General features: G+C 27.4%; 1 protein-coding gene across 2 annotated transcripts in view; it reads right to left on the bottom strand.

Moving 5' to 3' along the window:
- LOC148237020 (uncharacterized) overlaps nucleotides 1-23706 on the bottom strand; it is a 109038-nt gene that overhangs the window by 79606 nt on the left and 5726 nt on the right. The gene's annotated exons all lie outside the window — the stretch shown is intronic.

The following is a 23706-nucleotide window of genomic DNA, read 5'->3' as shown; positions in this document are numbered from 1 at the left end:
CTGATTAAATTATATTCAAACCAAATTTTGGTCAATAGGAGGGCGCAAAAACAATTATCACTTCTCAGAAGGCAAAAATTCACGTCAAAAGCAATAAAATCGTGTCGGCGCCGTCGCAGTGCGACGGCGTCGACACGATTTTATTGCTTTTGGCGTGAATTTTTGACTTCTGAGAAGTGATAATTGTTTTTTGCGCTCTCCTATTGGTCAAAATTTGGTTTAGATGTACATTATTCAATTTTCACTCGTAATATTTTTCTTATAAAAAGTCTTAATATAAACATTTGATAATCGAGCGTTTTCACCGCGATTTTATTGCTTTAACACTGAGCAGCAAAGAAAACGCGACTAATTATCGGATAAATATCATGAGTAGATATTTTTAATAATTTTAAAGTCTAATTAAAATATTTCGCATAAAATATTATTTTAGAAAATATTGCTTTTGACGTGAATTTTTGCCTTCTGAGAAAGGAAAATTGCGCTCTCCTATTAGTCAAAATTTAGTTTAGATATGTTTTCTTTATTCGATTCTTACTTACTGTAAGTCGTAATATTGTTATAACAAATCTTAATATGAACCTAGATAACTGAGCGTTTTTACTGCGATGGTGACGGCACGATTCTATTGCTTTTGACGTGAATACGTCATTTGGGAGGAGAGGGGCAGGTGAGAGATATACATATTTGCAAAGCAAGTTGTTTTTGTATTAAAAATTAGTTTAAAATTATTAACAGAATATGATAAATCAATTGTAATTAAGTAATTAATAGATAATGTTTATCAAAAATGATTAAAAATGTATTATCATTATATTCTATAAATTTAAAGCGAGAAAAGTTCTCATTTAGTCTAACACTTTACATTTTATCTATAGAGTCTGAATTTTTATCAAATTGTATTGCAAAACCTTCAGATTAAATATCAACTCTTAAATTTTGTAAAATCGCGTGGAATTTATATGTGAATTTGTACATTTTATATATTATTATTTTTACTTGTTTATTGAATTGAATAAATAAATAATCAACTGAAAGGAATTATTAATACAGACATACGTAATATGAAAAACTCCTAAATTTTGTGGCGCTTTTTTAACATTTGAAAAAGAGGACTTCCAATATGATGTTGCGCCTAGAGCCTGCCAAGTAGAGTCTCCAATTACTCGAACCTTCAACTACTCGAGTATCAAATATTAAAATTTTAAAATACTCGAGTACTCGAGTACTTTCGAGTATTTAGCAAATGTACCAAAATAGCTATAATTCATATTCGTGCACATATAAATAAATAAATAAAATACTTAGTATGTTAATTTTTACAATTATTTTAACTTCACGAACATACTTTTAAAAACAATAATGCAAAAAGTGTCTCGAATTTAATATTACTGCTAACTTTTGGTTTTATTATTCCCGTTATGGAAAAAACCCTTTCCGTTGCTGTTGATGTTGGTCTTATTGTCATTAATGCGTTGGATAAGGCTTCTAATTTAAATCTGTTCGCTTGTTATAGATATAAAATTTTTTGAACTCTTTTTTTATGTTCTCTTCTTTCATTCCCTTCTCTGCTTTTCTCTAATTTCCTTCGACTATTGACAAAATAGCATTTTGTAATTCTTCTTGAATAGATTTTTTTTCTTAACAATATACAATATTCTACTCCTTCTGATTATTGCGAAGAATTTAAATCTATATCCTTCGAAGATGTATTTGGGTGAATCCCTTTCACTCTAGAGCTAAACGGTTCGCAAAGAACTGACTTTACTTTAAATGCCTTTAAAACACACAATTGTTTTGATTTATATTTTAAGCTGAGGGATCAGTATAAACAATTTACAACACTTTACGCTACAACTGCATAGTCATAAAACCTAAAAATTTTTTTTTTGATATTTCATATTGTTCATTGCCATAAATTAGATAAGTCGGGACTGTCGGTTTATTTTTGTTTCTGAAATAATTCAAAATTTTGTAATTTAGAGTATTAACCGAGTAATTTTCAAAATACTCGATTACCAAGTCCTTGAAAAATAGACAAGTATACTCGAGTATCGAGTACTCGATTACTCGAATTGGAGACTCTACTGCCAAGTGATTGATCTATTACTTTTCACAACCACAGAATTTATTAACATCGATCAATGAGGCATGAATAGAATGTCACATTTTTTTCCTTCAGCGCGTATGGTAATCGATACACTTTTACTTTCTTCTTTTGTTACACACCAGCATTGTCGCTTTAATTCAATATACACAAACACCTAATTACGTTACACAACACGTGTTTTTGTGCGTGCATTAAATGGCATCGTATATAACATTTCATACGCGACGCGTTAAACAAAGAACAATGACGCGCTAAATCGTGCGCCAAAAGCGCATTGTTTTCCCATATAGGTCCATGGAAAGTGATACCGAGGCACATTTAAGGCCTGGGGACCTTAAATACTTTGACAAAGATGCCAGCAAGGCCGTCCACTGACGTCGAACAGCTAAATATAGACGTGGCTCAGACCTCAGTATCCCCACGCATTCACAAACCAGATGGAATAAGGATAGAGGAATAAAAAGTCATCAAACTACATTTGAGGTGTACGTGTTTAAGATTTTCCATTTTTTACAATCAAGATCATTTCATTTTAAACATGCAGTGACAAATAACTAATTCTAACACATTTGTGCATAGATAAAATAATTTAAATTATATTTACACATATAATGTAATTTTTAACTCTTAATTAAATTTTAATTTTAAAGAACATTGTAATTACATATTAAAAAAATAGGTTTATTATCTAGATTAAGAAATATATTAAGTATAAATACAAAAAAAAAAATTTACAATAGTATAATATTGCCCCATTTTAATTATTGTGCAACACTATTAAATATGTTAAATAAATTAGACAAACAAATGTTGCAAAAATTACAAAATAGGGCAATGAGAGTAATCTTAAATAAAAATAGATTAACTAATTGTAAAAGTATGATTGATAGATTAGAATGGTTGAATGTTCAAGAAATATTGAGTATGAATGTTTTAGTATTTATATATAAGTTAGAAAATACTATGTTACCAGAATATTTTAATAAGTATTTAATAAGAAATAAAGATGTGCATAAATATAATACTAGAAATAGAGAAAATTTAAAGATAATCAAGTATAAGAAAACGAGTACGGCTAGGGGAATTATGTACGGAGGTTTTGATTTATATAATAGTCTTCCAAGAGAAATCCGAAACAGCAAAAATATAACGGGTTTCATAAATGGAATAAAAAAACACCTTCGTACATATAGAAATAAATTATAATATTAAGTCTTTATTATTGTATATTTTTATTTTTTCTTTCTGTTATGTATTTTTTATATATTTTTATATATGTTTACTAAATTTGTTAGATGTAAAGATTAGCTATTAAGCTAAATAAATTAATAAAATAAATAATAAATAAAATTCAATAAACTCGGTAATATGTATATGTATATGATTGATGCACAGTCTATCATCAAGAAGTAAATAGTCTGAAATGACTAATTTATTTTTGCTATATTCGCAATTATTTTCAGGAAATAATTATTATGTATATTGTGTCAATCAAGTTGATATTCAATCAGAATACCACAAAACTAATCGATGTTGTTACAATCAATAAAATTATATTTACATGATTCATAGGCAATTATTTTACAAAAAAAAGTATTTCATCATAGTAGTGATAAAAAAATAAATCGTGTCAGGGGTCAGTGTAACGTTAACGGTACACCTTGAACCATATTTTGTAACAAAAAAAATAATTACAAACAAAATTGAGTCGTTCGTGTATCATTATTGTAATTATTTGATCCGATCGTGACTCATTGTGTGTGTAACGTATACGGTACGCGTTTATGCAGTATACGATTTCACGTTGTATAGACATTGACCTTGTCCAATGTCGTTGAAAAATGTATATTGTTTCATAAACATGTGTGTTTGAAAAAAAGCAGCATTCTTTGCTCTTGAACCGACTCTACCCACGGACGCCCCTGTGCTCTGCCTTCCCACAGATTAATTGCCATCTGATAGAGTAACGTTTAGATTTTTAATTGATGATAATAATTTGTATATCGTTCATATTTGTATCGTTCATTTAATTAATTTAAAATAAAATAAAATAAAACATCAAATGCGCAGCTTGATATTAAAAATATATATAAAATTAAATCTACATACAGAAACTATAAAATAATCAATGCCACGCTATTTTTATTGACCTTAATGGATATTATTTTATTTAAAATGCAGTAAAATGGCTAAAAAATATGATTTATTTAATCATAGTATCGCATATGTTGGGTTATATGCATTTCCAATAGCTTATTTTATAAATAATTTCCAATTAGTGTTTTTATACTGTTAAAGGTTAATGTTGTTCATGTTAGGTCAAGTAGTATGATATATTCAATTTTTTAATAACTGCTATCAACACGTCGTGCAAATTTAATAAATTATAAATTGAAAATACTTGAAGTTGTTTATCTTTCTTTAAGCAAATTCTATATGCAGAGTCAGATGAATAAAAACTAGCATACAATACCAGTTTTTAGGTATGCACAAACCGGTATTGCAAATCCTAAACGTAATAATTATGTTTGAATACGAAGAATCGATGGGATTGTTTTTTCGCCACCGTGAAATCTTCACGTTTCGAAACGTTTAGCCATCAGTTAGCATCGATTGAGTCACGTTCGACGTCTCGAAGCACATTCGAAATGATTTGTCGTGTTATAAATTTGAATAATGCACAGCCGAATTACGCAACGGACGAAAGTTATCCAAATGACTTGCAAATTTATACAGCGGCGTGCTTTCGAGCGAAATTTCTATATGCATAGTGATTTTTTGCCTCTTTCTTATGGCGAATCATCGCAATGAAGTAACGCTCGCTTCTGTCTAATTTCGATTTCGTATCAAAGTGCGCGATCCTTGAGGGTCTTCCAGTGAAGCGAAACACTTTTTTTATTTATTATTTTGTTTTTGCTCGTCGGACCAAAGAAGAATTAGTTCAGTCACGATTTTGCCAATAGACCGAAGCGGTGGAGCATACGCCAAACCCGCGGCTGGTTTTGAACGTGACGAATAAAAGCTCGGGTTGCGAGCTTCCCCTCGCACCGGAAACCGTGTTGGATAATTTGAGGGTAATTTACCCACTTTTATGTGTCCCAAACGCGGTCGGTTGTTATTATATTTTTTTGGATCACGATGTGAGACGAACGCTTTGAGGGCGTATAAAACAATTAATTCTCGCCTATATAAAATAAAATATTTATACCTTATTGCCTTTTTAAATATATTGATTCGTATTAAAAAAACATTTTTAACAAATTGTATTCCAAAACATTCGAGAACGCAGATGAAATGCCAACTGTTGAATATTGTAAAAACGCGTGGAATTTAAGCAACGACATTGAAAAAAAAACAAATAAAAAGGCAGCAATGTCAGTTAAAAACTTACTAATAATAATTCAGTATGTTCAAACCAAACTAAATTATTTCTGTACTGGAGTTGTGTTACTTTTATTGTCAAGTAGATCGAAAAATCTGTTTATTGAGCAAAATATATACTTTACACAAACTATGAAAAATAGTGGTAGTATTGGGCGGTGATGTCAAATGAGGAAAATGCGAAGAGCTTCGCAATTGTGAAAATCAAGTAGCTCTAGTCTTTGGTTTCTCGTATAATTGAGTTGTCGAGTGACTCATGGACTAATTCAGGAATGATTGATGTAGTGATCAAGTGTCAGGTAATTTATACTGATCCTTAACCTTAGACAAATAAGAGAAAAGCCTATTGAAGGACAAATCGCCCTAATGTTTAGTTATATTATCTTTCCTTGTGCAAATTTTTAAGTAACCCTTACTATCCAATAATTTCAAAACAATACTTATTCGATGCAAGAGGCCGTAATAATGGGGCACCTTTAAAATTGTGTATAACTCTTTACAAGTGAACAGTCTGACCGATATGTTTTAACCGTAATTCTAAGAACTACAAGGGAATTTGGCACTTGAGTTTTAAAAATGGATTGCAATTTTAATTGTTTAGTTAAGCTTAAGTGACCGTTATGATCGTTATAGCTTTTTTTTATTTATTAATTTATTTTGAACATTATATGAACATTTAAAAAATGGCAAAAATCGCGATTTAAGTGAATCTAAAGGGGCGAATATAATTTTATTGCATATTATTGACTAAATATATCGGAAATTAATAAACACGCTGTTAAAAATACTTTGAAACTGATTAAAAAATGTGAACAAATCAAAGCAAAAAACTGGAAGAAAAAAGATCGAACGTTGGTTCGCAAGTTCCATAAAAATCGTCGAAAAATTACCTCAAAATTGACTGCTGAAGTCTCTGCAAGCGAAGGGCCATCCATTTATTCGCGGATGGTGAGAAGAAGGCCCAAAAATGTGAGAATCAAAGGTTATAAAGTCTGACAAAAATCGTGGCTTTCACAAATAAATGAAACTCGAAAGTTAGAAATGGTTAATAATAAAAAAATATTAAAAAATTAATTTATACAAAAATTTCTAAAGCACTACTTTTTTAATATAATCATAATTTTTGCGACCCCTACGTGCGTCGAAGAGTCGAAAAGTACATCTTGTTGATTGCATAGTATCTAAAGTCAAATATAATGGCGGAAGCGTTATGGTCTGGGGTTGCATGGCAGCAGCGAGGGTAAAAATCCTGTACACTTGCAAGGGTAGTATGAATAGTGATCTTTTTATTTCAATGTTGTTATCTACTTTAATGGATTCGTACTGGAAAATTTTTTCAAGCACAGACGATTTCAGCAAGAAAACCCTCAGTGGAATATTTCGCTAAAAAGCCGGGGATGGTTTGCGTCAAAAGGTTTGACGCTTTTAGAATGGCTTACACAGTCATCAGACCTAAATACTATAGCAAAATAAAAAGGAAATGTTTCTCAACACAATTACAAATAGCTGAACTGCGAGAAAATAAAAATATTTAGATAAAAATATTTTTTAGGATATAAATATATTATATAAAAAATATTTGGATATAAATATTTTTTAGGATAGAACACATTTATAGTAGGACATTAAAAATATTTTTTAGGATATAAATGATTACATAAAAAATATTTAGATATAAATATTTTTCAGGATATAACACATTTATATACCTACTAAATATTTTTTAGCATACAACACATTTATAGTAGGCCTACTATATATTTTTTAGGATATAAAACATTTATTGGGGTGCCCATTATTATGGTCAAGGCTGTATGTACTTCTTAAACAACTTAAATATTTTTGATGTAATAAAATAATGTATTTCTTACGAAAGACTAATATATACTATTATTCAATTGAGAGTATTCTAAAGTGGCAATTTCATTATTATTATTTTGCTCTGTCATAAATTTAATTTCAGCTATATTGATCAATTTTATGTCCTTAACGTTATTCAGATTACATTTGCTTGTATTATATACTACAATATAATAAATACACAGCAATAAATATTTATTACTAATAAATATCAGACAGCAATTAACTATATAGCTATGTAATTACTTTATAGATTAAAATTAAGCAATTTTCAATTACAGCGATTTTACATATACAAAGCAATCTTTTAACTATTCAAGACACAACCCACCGGACGCCGAGTCTCGCCGCCTAATTGAGACATGCTCTGAATAAAGTCGCATTACTCGTAACCGATTGTCAATAAACAACGTCGATAACTGATACTATCAATTATCTCACGGTCAAAAACGTAGCAAAAAGTCAAGGTCGATTGAGGAAAAAATGAAACAAGCGGGAAAAAATTCAGCAATTACGAACGTGCTTTGCTCGTTTTGCGTCTTATAAAACTCGGCGAAGATTCGCCTTCAATATCGCCTTTTCGGCGCTGTCATACAAAAAAGCTTTCACGAGGCGTTTTCTTTCACCTTTTTAAGAAGTTAATGACGGTCAAGTGGATAGTGGAAAAAATGTCGGCACTTTGTTTGGAGCTTTGTGGAAAAAAACACGCGATTCTAACGAGCCACTGCACTAAATCAAGCAAGAGTTATGATTATATTTAAAAAAGGAAAAAACGGTTCAATTTCCACATCGATCACTTGTGTATGTGTAAATTTCTAGCATTCCGTGAGAGAGTTCAAGTAACTATAGCATTGTTGAAGAGATCTGTATCGTTCGATTAGTGTGATTGATAGGATTTTAATAGGAAGAAAGTCGAACGGAAACGTCATTTCAAATAGATATTTGCATATAATTTTAACGCGATGGAAATATTTATTTTTTCTTTCAAGACATATTGAATTGAATATAAATATTTCCTTTTATATATATATATAAAAAATAGTTAATAGTAGTAGTGGTAGTAGTAGTGTGCAATATAAAAATATTAATAATGGAAATCTTCACTTTATATAAGCAAATAATGGTAAATATAACGATACACATAAAAAATAATATATAGATAAATTGAAATCAAATTTTAATTTGACAGTTTGACGTTTAAATAGCTCGAAAACTATTTGAACACACCTGTGTCTATCTTATATAATTATTAAGCAGGTGTCGGATATTTTTTACTATGTGAATTAATGCGTAACTAAATAATATAGTAAATTTATTTTTAATTTAGCTTGTGTATTTTTAATTTAGTATTTCCTTAATTTTTCACAAATATTTTAGTCTTTCTAACCAAAACCTCAAAATTATTTTAATGTATAACTCTAATAGCAGCACTCATCAGTACTGTTCCATTGATGAAGAAAAATGACATCGGTAAGTTAAGTCAATGATCCATAATGATCACGACAATTAGCAATGAGGGATGCGATTTAAAGAAGAAGAAAAAATATTGATTTTAATTCCCTTGTAATTTTAACTTTGATAATATTACAGTAACTTTTATAACATGCTACCAGAACTCCTGTGACTTGGATGACATGTAGTACTTTAAGGCTTATAGCCCTAAAGGGTGTAACTTCACAGCCAGAAATAGACGCCAAAATAATTTATTTAATGGGAGAACATTTTTTAAATCGCATTGTCATCCAAAACGCCAATTAAAATCTAGTGATTTGACACTTTTATCTGTTTTTTTTTATTTTTTATAAAAATTAAAAGATACAAGTGTAATTAATTAGATAGAACCGCAACTTTTCTAAAACTTCAGTGAAAAACAACGTCTAAGATCTATAAAATATAAACAGTGGCATTTGAAGGATATGTTATTCTTTAATTAGTCATAACATATTTTCTTTATTATGCAATAAACCCTCGGTAAAAAAATGCGATTTTATTGCGACTCCTAAGCTCTAGATACAATAACAATAAAAAAACAATCGTGGATATTCTGCTTATAAGTCAAATTTCAATTTTGTAAAAAAAATGTAGACTTTATATACCAAAAATTTTATATATTTTTTTAAGAATCCATAACTTTAGTATTTCTTTAGAATTTATAAACTTGATGTTTACTTTAAACTTATAACATATGTATCATTTAATTTACCCATCTGCTTATAAAATATCATTTTTAGTATATCATCTATGTTATTGTATTTATAAAGAAATTGAAAAATTCTTATTTTTGCTGTTAAAGAAACTTGCTTTAACAGACTATATAATGAATTTATTTAAAGTTTTGTTTTATACTCTTAAATATAAATCTAAAATATTTTAGAAAGATCTGTGAAATTTTAAATAAATTAATTTATTATTCCATATCGAATGATTTTTTTTTGTAATTTATTGCTGCAATTTTTTTATTATAGTCGATATTATTAGTAGCAATTTAAGTCAATAACAAAAAATAATATAAGTGCTTAAAAATAAGGCAGCACAGAATTTTTTTATCCAAGTAAATATTTATGTAAATATATAGCTAATATAAATATATATTAAATTTAAAACAGTGGATTTTACCAACAATAAAAAAATATTAAAAACGACATCATTATAAGTAAAAACTGATGATAAATGTGATATCAACGTATAGTTTTACAAGTAAATTAAATTCTCTGATTTTTGTACCAAATATTGTGCAATGTTATTGATTCTTAAATATAATATATAATATAAAACTTTGATATTATGATCTTGATATTTTTTTTACAAAACTCACTTTGGTAAACATTGATTTATTTAAATTAAAAAATATTTAATATCGTCAAAAATCATAACAAAAAATTATAATATTGCTTAAAAAACTTATATAGCGATTTAAATTTGAATTAAAAAATCATTATTATATTGTTAGGTAAGTATTTTGTCAAAGCAAAACATTAAAAAATAATATTTTTGCAAATATAATAATAATACACTAAAACATATTTATAACAATCGGGATTCAGAGAAAAGCATTCCACTGAAACTGCATTACAAGTAGTGATAAATGATTAGCTGTTGGCTAAGGATACAAACAAAATCATTGGAGCAGTTTTCTTGGATTTCAAGAGAGCCTTCGAAACAATAGACAGAAAAATAATGTTAAAGAAATTGGAGAGTATAGGTATACGTGATATAGTTTTAAGATGGTTTAATAATTACTTATATAAAAGAAAACAAAAAGTTAAAATAAATAATGTATATTCTGAAGAGAAATTAGTGTCTTATGGAGTACCACAAGGGTCTAAATTGGGACCATTGTTATTTGTTTTGTATATTAATGATAAAGTTAATAACGTGAAAAAATGTAAAATACATCTATTTGCGGATGACACATTAATGTATTGCATAGGTGATAACATTAAAGAAATTGTAAATAATTTAAATAATGAATTAAGTATATTAGAAATATGGTTAAAGAATAATGTACTTAAATTAAATGAGAATAAAACTAAATGTATGTTTATTAATTATAAAAATGTGTTAGATAATAGTACCAAAATAGTAATAAATACCTCTAGTATAGAAATAGTGGATAATATAAAATATTTAGGAGTAATTGTTGATACAAAATTAAATTTTAAAGAACATTGTAATTACATATTAAAAAAAATTAGTAGAAAAATAGGTTTATTATCTAGATTAAGAAATATATTAAGTATAAATACAAAAAAAATAATTTACAATAGTATAATATTGCCCCATTTTAATTATTGTGCAACACTATTAAATATGTTAAATAAATTAGACAAACAAATGTTGCAAAAATTACAAAATAGGGCAATGAGAGTAATCTTAAATAAAAATAGATTACTAATTGTAAAAGTATGATTGATAGATTAGAATGGTTGAATGTTCAAGAAATATTGAGTATGAATGTTTTAGTATTTATATATAAGTTAGAAAATAATATGTTACCAGAATATTTTAATAAGTATTTAATAAGAAATAAAGATGTACATAAATATAATACTAGAAATAGAGAAAATTTAAAGATAATTAAGTATAAGAAAACGAGTACGGCTAGGGGAGTTATGTACGGAGGTTTTGATTTATATAATAGTCTTCCAAGAGAAATCCGAAACAGCAAAAATATAACGGATTTCATAAATGGAATAAAAAAAACACCTTCGTACATATAGAAATAAATTATAATATTAAGTCTTTATTATTGTATATTTTTATTTTTTCTTTCTGTTATGTATTTTTTATATATTTTTTATATATGTTTACTAAATTTGTTAGATGTAAAGATTAGCTATTAAGCTAAATAAATTAATAAAATAAAATAAATAAATAAAATAATAAATAAAATCTTTTTCGATAAGCCTTCAATAAAATCAATATGTAAATCGAATTATCTTACATATGTAAAAAATAGATTACATACTGACATATTTTAAAAAAAATATAATAGATTCTAAAACTAAAAAAAATGCTAGTAAAAGTAGCAAGAACTTTTTCTAAAAAAATTATTATTTTTTATTTTAATAATATATAAAAATAAATTATTTTAATTTATTTTTCCTTTCTATTGTAGGCTTTAATATGTCAATATATAAGAATAACTTTGAGATAGCAACATTGATAGGAATGATTCTGAAGCTTAGTTAAGATAATTTTTTTTGCTATACAAAAAATTGTATGTAAAAGTTTGTGTCTATATTGTACGGTTATATATTTACTTATAGAAAAAAAACTATTAACACATTTTATATCGACGCCTAGTTAAAAATACAGTGAAATACCTATATTTGCCACATTTTATTCACAAAAAAATATTTTTGTATTCATAATTTCAATATTCTACATTGAAGACATGGGGAGGAGAATCTTATGCACTCAGCCATAATGCGTGTCAGAAATCGACATTTAAGGTTTTGTGTTACGACTTGTTGTTGATGAATTGATAGTGAAGATATATAGGAACTGGTGAATGAGCATGGAAGTATACTAAACACAGTTTTTTCATAAATAACAAGAATCTGAAACAATAGAAATTTCATCCCAAAAACGCAGCCTAATACCAAAACGCAGAATATAGTTGAATAGTGCTCAAGCTAACCAAAACATAAATATGTTTAAAAACAATTTAATTGACTAATTCAGAACGGTTTTAAAAACAGATTGAACAAGTTCTTTGCTAAATCGAGTGCTACTAAATCGTCGGCAAAACTAAACCAATCACCAGAATTGTTACCTGATGATTTAATTGCCAGTGATTCTCCTTCTAAACAATAATAAATTTCCTATTCTTTCTCTACATATATATGTAAATCAGATAATATTCTATAATAGTTAATTTACCGATTGCTCTATTTGTGTCGGATTCTCATGACCATAATGAAACAATGTCTTGCTTTATATGGTATATAGTGATTCACAACTATGCTACATATTTAATTCAATTGCTCACACACATATGTATGTATAATACATCACAATATAATATCCATTTACAGTAGCAGTGTCTAGATAAGACACCATACCTCTAATAAATAAAATGTCTAGAATCCCACGTGAATGAAATCGCAAGTGTTATGTAGAAAAGGTCTAGACCTTGAATATCAGAACATCTGTTTCCACATCATTGCACATACCGCACGCCCACTACCTGTGTGATATTATTAAAAAATCGTTACACGATTGCGTAAATTTTCTTTGTAAATCAAGCGTAGCTCCGCGACCTCAATCACTCGCTGATTATGTTTAATCAGCTTCCAGCGGGGCTCTCCGTTTCGCAGGTAAACGCGTAATTAACTATCTCGGTGCGGTTAAATCGACAGGTGATTCTGTCGGCAAATTCAAAACACCCAGAAGCCGACGGTAGTTAATGATTCGTCTTAGTAAAAAATATACACTATAGTAAATAACGCCAATTTTGAGAAAAACGCTAGCTCATTCGATTGATTATATTGAAAATTTTACGCAGTCATTTTATCACAGTTTCATAATCGAAACATCGAAAGGCTGTAATATTTTATACTGATAATTGTTGCGAAAGAGCTATAGATCAAGAAAATGACGTCGAATTTAATTTACATACACTCAAGCACGAATAAAATAAAAAAAGTATTTGACATCATGTATGATTTAATGTCTTCTATTAAACTGTGAGATCATCGATATGCGCGACGCAAGCGTTTTCCAATAACGTTTAAGATATTGTAGGAAATTGATCACGTAAATTTGCAGACCACACGCAGCTTGTTACAGATTTTTTAAAATTATGGTTTACAAAAATAATCTTAAAGGCATTCTTGAGAACCAAATTAGCAAATATATAATACATATATTTTTCAATATAATTTCAATTAGGTAACTGGAAGGAATAATATAATAAAAATTTTCACGCCAAATTAACAAATTACAGAGGACGAATGTTATTTTTTTTTAGTAATATAAACTAATACACTGTCAAAGGCATACTGCTATTTTGTATAAGTGTTTTTTAAACCTGTGTAGGTTTAATATTATATTAACTCGCATGGTATCGCGATTATTTAAATCATTATATCTACATACAATTAAAACAACACAAGGTTGTTCATCATGCCAGGTAATCAATTACGTTTACAATATAATAACAAAATAAAATTTAAAATTCAGCTCCAAATAAAAAGTATTTTTACAGAACAAAATCGACAATAATGTATTGAAAAAAAAACTATTGAAAGATCAACTAAATCAGTTTATTGAATCTTTGTTATAAAAAATAGAATACTAAATACAATGTATATAATATAATATAAGCCACTTAAAAAGGTTCTTATAAAAAAATTAAATATATTAAAATTAAAAAATATATATTGTACACGCTAGAAAAATCTAACGACTCGAAAAATGAAAAACATCAAGTAATGAGAAAAATTGTTATATATCATATAAAATGTTATAATTTGGTTCTAAATGCACGAATGTGTTTCTTTATCTTATTTTTATATTTTTCCAGGTTTTCCTGTAAATATTATTATATTAGACAATTCCGAAATAAATGTCAAAAATTCACATCTTGCTCGTTTTTTTATCCTACCTACCCTTAAATTATTATAATATTATATAATTAAACCTAAATACATGTACTTATGTATTATAAAATATTTTCTAATTCGCATAAAAATACTAAAACACTATTTCATTATTCTTGAAAGTCTAACCATTTCAATCTTTAATTCATAATTCAACAACTAGTAAATCATTACCTTATTTTGTAATATTTTTATATTAGCCTTATCTAATTCATTAAGTACATAAAATATTGTTTTACAATAATTAAAATGAGAAAAAATTATTCACACAAAACATATCTTTCAACATAGATATAATATCATTTCAATGTTCGTTAAAATTAATTTTTATCATATATTTATAATTAATAATCATATTTATATTGTACTTAATTTGTTATTTAAGTTATCTGCCATTTCTATAGAACTATCACTGATATTCAGGGCCGCCAAAAGCGAGCCTGAGCCATGGAAAAACAATGATTCCGGACCTCAAGACAAAAATTGCATTTTATATATATTTTAACATCGTAATATAATTTCTTAAATTAATAATAATAGGTAAACCATTCTACACTACAAATAAATATAAAAATTAGTCACCGTTGCGGCATATTTTCTGAAATCATATTTTATGCGAAATTTTTTAATGAGCTATTAAAAATATCTAGTCATAATGTTTACCTACAAATTAGACGTATTTTACAGTGTTGCCATATAGTGAATCAAATATAGAAAGCATATCTAAACCAAATTTTGACCAATAGAAGAGCGCAAAAAACAATTATCACTTCTCAGAAGTCAAAAATTCACGCCAAAAGCAATAAAATCGTGCCGACGCCGTCGCACTGCGACGGCGCCGACACGATTTTATTGCTTTTGACGTGAATTTTTGCCTTCTGAGAAGTGATAATTGTTTTTGCGCCCTCCTATTGACCAAAATTCGGTTTGAATATACTTTGATCAGTCTTCTTATATTAGAAGTCCATAGTAATATTGGTAAGAATAGCTATAATATTTTTAAAACATAAATATCGAAACGCAGACAAACTATAATATATGTGAGATGCGATTTAATAATTAACAAATATTTTCTTTTATTACGATTTATTACGAATTACAACTAAGTAATCTATTCACGGTTCCCTAGGGGACCGCGGACCCAGTTTGAGAAATACTGTTATATACTATTCATTTTACGTTAATTTTGATTTGGTCGTTTTTTATAAATAAATTACCAATTTTAGATTATATTATATCATAAATATTGATACATCCAACTTTGAAAAAGTTTATTTAAACTTTGAAAAGAATTATTTTTACAATGTATCACTAACTTTACTGTATTTAAAGTTTTTATGGCAACTTAATTCAGTAAACTAAATATTTTTATTAATTAATTAAAACATTTTTACAATAAAATCAAACATATTTTTATAATTGCTAATCATACATTTATTTTATTTATTATTTAGTTAAAATACATAATTCTTGAACAATATTTATTTTTAACTTAATTTTTTATTTAAGTTATCTACCACTTTTTTAACACTTTCACTGATATAATGAATTTAATACTGTCACTCTATTATTTAAGTAAAATAAATAATTTGAGAGTGAATATTATCATAACCAAAATGTGATTAATTACCACTTCTTAAAATTAGCATTTTTTTATATAAAAAATCTTTACGACAATCACGCACTGTACAAATAATTAGGAATAATGCTGTTTATTAGCAAAACATCTTAAATTTTTGCTCTGTGCTATAAAATCAATATTTTTATTTAGCTAGTAAAATATTTAAAAAAAACATGCTGCAAAAATATTTGTATTTTCATCTTTTTTTGGCAGTAAAATACCAAAAAAAAAATCGGTAATATAGTTCTTAAAAAGATTTTGAAAAAATATTGATTTTTGTACTGAAATCATCTTTGGAAAATAATTATTTTATTGTTTAATATTTAATACCAAATATTGCTTGATCTCAATAATCTGATCACACATAAAGCCATCGTTTAGATGCACATCAGTGAAAGTTCAATTTAGTAGATATAAAAAATAAGAGTTTGTTCAAAATGAGTTATTTTACTACTAAATTTAATTAAGAGACTTGAAATATTACATAAAAATACATTTAAAAAATATGAAATAATAAAATAGATGCAAAAAACTAATTATGCAACATAAATAGATCTAATTTATATTTTAGGCGAATATTTATAGCATAGCATGATCCATTGATTCCGCCAAAACGAAAGACCTGTAGCTTCGTACAGAAATCGCAGCTATTATGAACGTCCAAAATCTATTACCGGGCCATCAAACGATGACGATGACAAATCAGTTGGCGCCGTCGGATCTCATCTAGACGCCGTAGGCAGATCTGTCCCAAATGAAGCATGAAGCATGGTCACGGTTCGGCGGAGGCGGCCGCTCGACCTCATCAGGCTAGATTTCTCAATTGTGTATGATATTGTCCTTGAACGAGAGGCAGGTGTCAACGATGCTGCACTATCTAAGAACAATCTCTAGGATGGGATGCAAATGCACTTTGTGTGTAAGCGCGATTCAATTTGCGCAGCAAAGTGGATAATCGCCCGCATGAGTTGTGCTAAAATAAACACGGGAGGAAATTGCCTCGGAGTCTTAAAGGGCGGTGGTTAAAAATGCATTACCGGACACGAGTAACAAAAACGTAATCAGTGGTCTATGCGAGGTGTGCGCAAAATATCTTCATGAAATATGCATCGGGGACGTTGATAATGAACGGTGATTATAACGAGAGCCAAGACGCATTCTTATATCGCTGTTTGAAAAGAAAAATCAAAGAAGAACATCCCGGGGTTAATTTAAAAGTGATTTTTAATAAATTATATATCGCGGACAAGGCTGACTGATGGGGTGATTCATCTTATAAATTGTTTCTTAAGAGGACATCACATATATCAACATTATATTATTTTATAATCTATGATGTATCATATTCTAAAATTATATATATATTTTAGGTTTTCTGCGCATTATATTATACGAAGTTCAGACAATATCATAGCAAGAAAATATTTATAAAAAATGTAAAAATCGACCTCAACTAAAATACAGCTGTTTAAGATGTATGTACTAATGTATTTCATGTATAACTTCCTTCAGCCTTTTTACAGATACAATAAATAAAAGGAACGGAAGGTAAAGCACAAATACACCATAACACTTCATCAACACGGTAGATACAATAAATCTTGGTTTAAATTAAATTTCTAACTTGTCTGGAAGATCATAATTAATAATTATTATATAATTATATTTTAATCGACCGTCACTAATTAAGTTTTTCTAGATTTTCCTAATCTCACAGATAAATATTATGATAAAAAATTGAAATATATTATTTGATCTTGATACCCGAATTTAGAATTATATATTTTTTTAATTTTGCCATAAGACAGGTAGTAGAGTTACGAATTGCAAATCTTTCTATATGACAATATAGACTTTAACTTGATAGATATTTTTATAAAATTAAAAAAAAACAATTAAGGTTATTGACGCCTGATCTTTGATCAATCAAAATGTCATAGGCGACACCTGTACGTGCGTCAGTAGTCGAAATTAGCGTCACGAACCCGATTTGAGATTTGGTCTGCTCTCAACAGGGTCAGTCGTGACTTACCTTTTGTCATTTTCGACTCGTTATCCGACTTCTGCGTCAGACGAAAATTGATTTTTCATGCAGATAGTGCAACGCGTCGCGCCGCACTTTCGTACACGAGCAATCTCGGCTGGCACACTTCGCAACAATGGACACTGAGAATAATCCACAAACGTGATTCGGCATCGTAAATCATCCATAGAACCGCGATCGGAATTTCAGATGAAATTACAATAATTTGAGATGATCGTACAGCGCAAATCATCGACTGGGTTATCAGTGGTCAACCCAATTCTGCAACGAGAGCAGGCACGAGTTTCCCTTCGAGCTTAAAATATCGGAAGAACTGTATTATTATTTATTTATTACGGAGGCTAACATAACGGAACCGTATAGATAGTATAGTGTCAAAGCGGAACTTTCAAATAATATATAGTGTTTATGGTAAATTAATATGTAAGACGAGTTAATAATATACTAGTTTCTGCACCACCCGGCTGCGCTCGGAATTCGGATATCATTAGATTCAATTTCCTATAGCTCATATATTATATAAATGATGTTGCGAACTGTACAAGAGTTTTTGCTGCTTCAGCAAACAGATTTTCTACTTTATAGTTGGAATTAGCATATATCTTGAAAATTTATGTATCATGCATAAAATTATACAACAGTTAGTATAGACCCAACTTAACCGACATTTAGTTATAATTAGTGTTTATTGTCAAGAAATTATTTTCAATAAATTATCAAGAAAGAAACGCAAACCTTATTATAAAAATATTTAATTTTTGCATGTAATTATTTTAATAGCAAAACTATACTAAGTGCTTGTTATAACAACGATGTTATCATTTTGTATCTGAATGTTATAAAATCTATACTAACAGAAATATTCTATTTAGAACTAATTATGTTTCATAACAAAATATTTATATTGCAAATTAGCTAAATTTATCTATTAAATTTTAATTCAGAGATAATCGTGATTGTATATTTTAGTCTCTAGCTAGAAAGTTTGATGTATTTAAAACGACCGTTAAAATGACAGAAAACTTACAACTGAGTGATGTATTGACCAAAATTAAACCTACGTCCAAAACGAGTGGATTTTGTCGGTTGAAAAATTTTTAAGAACAAAAAATAGTACCCGAATACTATAAATAAACTCAATGTTAAATACGTTATATTTTCTAAAACCTTAAAATTAATAAATTGGTTATTTTGTAGAATAAATGTGTAGATATGTTCGTCACTGCATTTCTACACAAGAAACTGGGTATTAAAAAAGGTTATTAAGTAAAAGACATTATCAATGATGTAATAATTACACGCTGATTTTTGTAATAATAGTCAATTTTATACAGTTGCTTTGAAAATTAATTAAAATATAGATTTACTTGCAGTTTTTGATTAAATACAATATAATACATATTAAAGTATTTGCTATTTAAAAATTCTATTATTAATTTGGTATTTTATAATATTTATACCATTTTTAAGTTACGCGTGCAAGAAGATTTTTTTTTATTAAAAATAGATTTGAAATCATGGCATAACTTTGTAAATAAATATTTGTACCTTTGTGACAAAAAATATGTTAAAACATTTAAATCAATTATAGCAACAAAAAAAAACAGCCCACTGTATAAATAATTTTAAGAAAAAAATATGAGCAATTAATCTGTAGTAATTTTACATGTACAATTATTTTTATTTCTCAAAAAATTCAAATGAATTAAATCTAATCATATAATGATTTTTGTTGTTTTAAAAATAAATTAATATGAACGAATATATTTACAAAATAGCAAGAAATCATATTTTAGATAAAGAATAAAATAAAATGTAATTTTATGTATTAATCTAACCTTTATGGTAAAAAGTTCAAACAATTTGTGCATTTTAATTAAGAACTGTATTACAGATTGATAAATCTCGATACACAATTTTAATGTTTGATACACCTGCACTTGTCACGTGCGGCATCGCCAAATCTCAATGCAAAATTGCACTACTGAACTCCCAGGATTAGGATAAATTTATATTTTAATCATCACAATCACAAACATAGCGTTTTTATGTTTAATGCCATATAAATTCATCCTTCGACTATTCCGTTTAGTTCGAAGTAGCTTTTTCAGCTTTTCGCGATAAATAAGCGCATCCGATCGACAACATCTCTCATTCATCTCGCCGCAGCGGCGCAATCTGCGCACTTTATCGCTAGTTTAAATTGCAACAATTGCATCCGAGTGGACAGACACACCGTGGATGCTGTAGCCGCGGGCCTAGAACGAGCTTTGTTCGATACACATATATATGTATAGGTACACAGCCGGTGATCTCATCTCGGATGACGTCACGATGCATAGGTACTATTTCATGCATGTATAAACGGCGATTGACTATGCGATAGGTTGACAATGTAGGATTATATTCAGATCTAACTGTGATTCCAGAATAGAAAATCTTGTTTAATGTTGACTACTAAATGTATTTGTAATGATCTACATAGAACCATAATGCTTATGGTGTTTCAATACATTGTAAAAATACTTCATTAAAATTTTTGTTGTGCATTTATATTTGTATTATGCATTATTATCATTATAATGAACAACCTTACATCAATATATTATACATTTTTATCATTGCTATAATAATATCACATCTTTCTATAGGTTTACCCAATATAAAAATAGTGACTCTTTTTTTTCTATTTCTGCAGTAAAATCGCATGTAATATTTAAATTTATGCTATTAATATAAACACATTTTGTAGTAGTCATTTGAAAACCACAAGGCAAGATCATGTTAACTATTTTTTATATTCAAATGAGTAATAATATCCATAAATTACTTTTATTGCGCTATTTCAAATGTTCGAGAACCAAAATCAATATGAGTGTAGATGTAGAATCAACAAGTGAAGAATATGTAAATTATATTCTATTATGGGAGCCAAATATATCATATATGGCAAAAACATGGTTCAGATGTTTTCTTAAGAATATGTTTAGACATTTGTCTCAGTAGATACGGAAGTATTTTTTTATTATCAAAAAAAAATTCTGCATGAGAAAAATCTGTGGAAGAATTAATAACACTTGAATTTATTTATATAAAATATGTCTTTATGGTATTTTTGGTACATATATGATCTTCTTCATTTAAAAAATGAGCAGAACCTGACATTGAACAGAAGGCATTACAAAATAATGTAAGTTTATAGTTAGACACAGTTTTCTTGACAGAAATAAAAAAAGGCATATTAACAGTAAAAAAGAGTAAAAATTAAACATATATATGTATGTATCAAAATCGCAAAGGCGATTAAATCTTAATAAATTTACATTTTCACTGACAATGAGTTTTTTAGAAGCTATTATTATGATTACCGTCATTTTCATTTTCATAGCATATACATTAGATAGACCGAAAAGTAATTAATTTTTTGTTTTCTTGCAGAAAACATTTATTTACAATATCATATTAAATACTAATTTAAAAAAAATCAAATTTCAAGTAGGCGAATTTTCAATTCCCTTTTTGCAGAATTATTTTGGTTTTTAAATAAAAAACTTTTCTAATTTTTTTTTTATTTTGCCAACATTTTAATTTTTTTTCGTAACAAATGTTCTATTGCCCTAAATAGATGGTTATCAGACAGTGCTAAATCTGGTGAATATAGGGGAAGGGGTAAAACTTCCAACTCAACCCCCCTTATTTTTTCTCGAGTCTAATATTAAAATGGCATAAAAAATGCGTCACCAATTATAAAATTATATAAAGCCAAAAGTTGAGTTAATCAATTATATATATCTTAACTGATTTTAACAGATTTAAAAAACTGACTATTGTCTTATAAAAAAAGATTATTTTGGCGATAAGTTATAAAAAAAGCAACAGTATGAAATTTTTTTTTTATAATTATGCTATATATGAAATATGTACTAATTAATATTTATTATTTAAATGTACTACATATTAAACTTCAAAAAAATGAGCACTGTATTTGTTTAACTGTTTTACATTATCTATTTCTAGGACATCCAAATACCCGGTCTAATTCATTACCCGGTACTCGGGTATTTTTAATAAATTATCCGGGTACCCAGTTAAGTTTCAGGTAATTTTTGTCCACTATTATGCACCGACACAGAGTTATAATTTATATTATAAAAGTATATTATAAATTAAAATATTTTATTTAATTTAAAAAACAAAAAAAAAACGTTAGAATAGAATTTTTAATATTTTAGTTAACCGAAATATTTGTTTACATAGTATATACATTAAAATATTTATTTATTTATATACATACATATATTCTATGAAATTTAATAATGGGTGTCGGCACTGAAAAATTTATAAATATAATTTTATTATTTAAATTAAATTCTATTAAATATTTTTTCATTAAATAAATGATTTAGAAGCTAAAAGAGTAAAGGTGTATGGGTGTATAATTATTTAAACGAAACTTTTAAGTGTACTATAATATAAATCTGACGGAATTGTTTACAATAATTTTATTTTAATGTTGATAATTAAAATAAATATACAATAATATTTATTGTTTCTTGATTTAAATCAATTTTATTTTCATAATACAGATAAATTCATAATTGCATTTGGGAAACACAAAGCGGAGATACAATAAAATATATAACTAAGAAGAGGGGGAGAGGTTCCTAAACTTCAACCGTCAAATTAAAATTTTGCTTAAAATTTATCATTGCAAATTAATTACAACGGCAGCTAAAAATATTGTTTGTAACAAAACTATTGTTTTAAAATATTCGTAGAATAATTAGTGTAATTTTATAAAGTTCTGTCTAAAAAAAAAATTTTAGTGATAATATATAAATTTTAAAGTCCTCAGAAAAGATTCAATTTTGTGATGAAAAAATGGCAAAGAAATATTTTAGAATCACTCTTGTTTTGCCTTTAGTCTAATTTTAATATGTGAATTTGCTTATCGTAAAAACACGTTAAATGCCTCACCCGTCCCAATAAATTGTTGACAGCAAAAATGTGTTCCTGCTGAATCAAAGGATTAAGTGCCAACCATTGATTATAAATTTGAAAGCATCATAAAATTTTCAAAGAAAATTTGATAATCTTCTATTTATGAATCATTTATGAAACATGCAGAATTTGCTCTTTTCATATTTTTAAAAGTGAAGAATAAATATTTGTTGTTAATTCTAAATCGATAATAAATATTAATTATCAAATCAAATAATTAATTCCTCATATTACTCATCTTAACCTATATATTTTTAAACATTATATCTAGAATATATATCAGTGCTTTAATTTGCGTTATATTTAAGAAAAACAATGTTCGACAACAGTTTTAATTAGACATTATTAATGTTAAATACTGGTTTTATAAATAATAAATTTTGCACATATGATTAATGTTAATCATAATCTACTGTATAATCCTACTTTTTAATAAATATTATTTATTAGTTATTAATAATACTTTTTCAATTTTAATTTATTATCAATATGTACTCCTAATTATTTTCACATCTATCCCCATACTATTCATTAGCTAAACCTGTATTAATTAATCATATCCAATTAATAATTCAGCTTTTCG

This window comes from Plectrocnemia conspersa, unplaced genomic scaffold (assembly GCF_051122295.1).
Source record: "Plectrocnemia conspersa isolate PC_06_02 unplaced genomic scaffold, ASM5112229v1 ptg000003l, whole genome shotgun sequence".
Classification (NCBI taxonomy): Eukaryota; Metazoa; Arthropoda; class Insecta; order Trichoptera; family Polycentropodidae; genus Plectrocnemia; species Plectrocnemia conspersa.
This window is presented reverse-complemented; position numbering and strand designations above follow the sequence as displayed.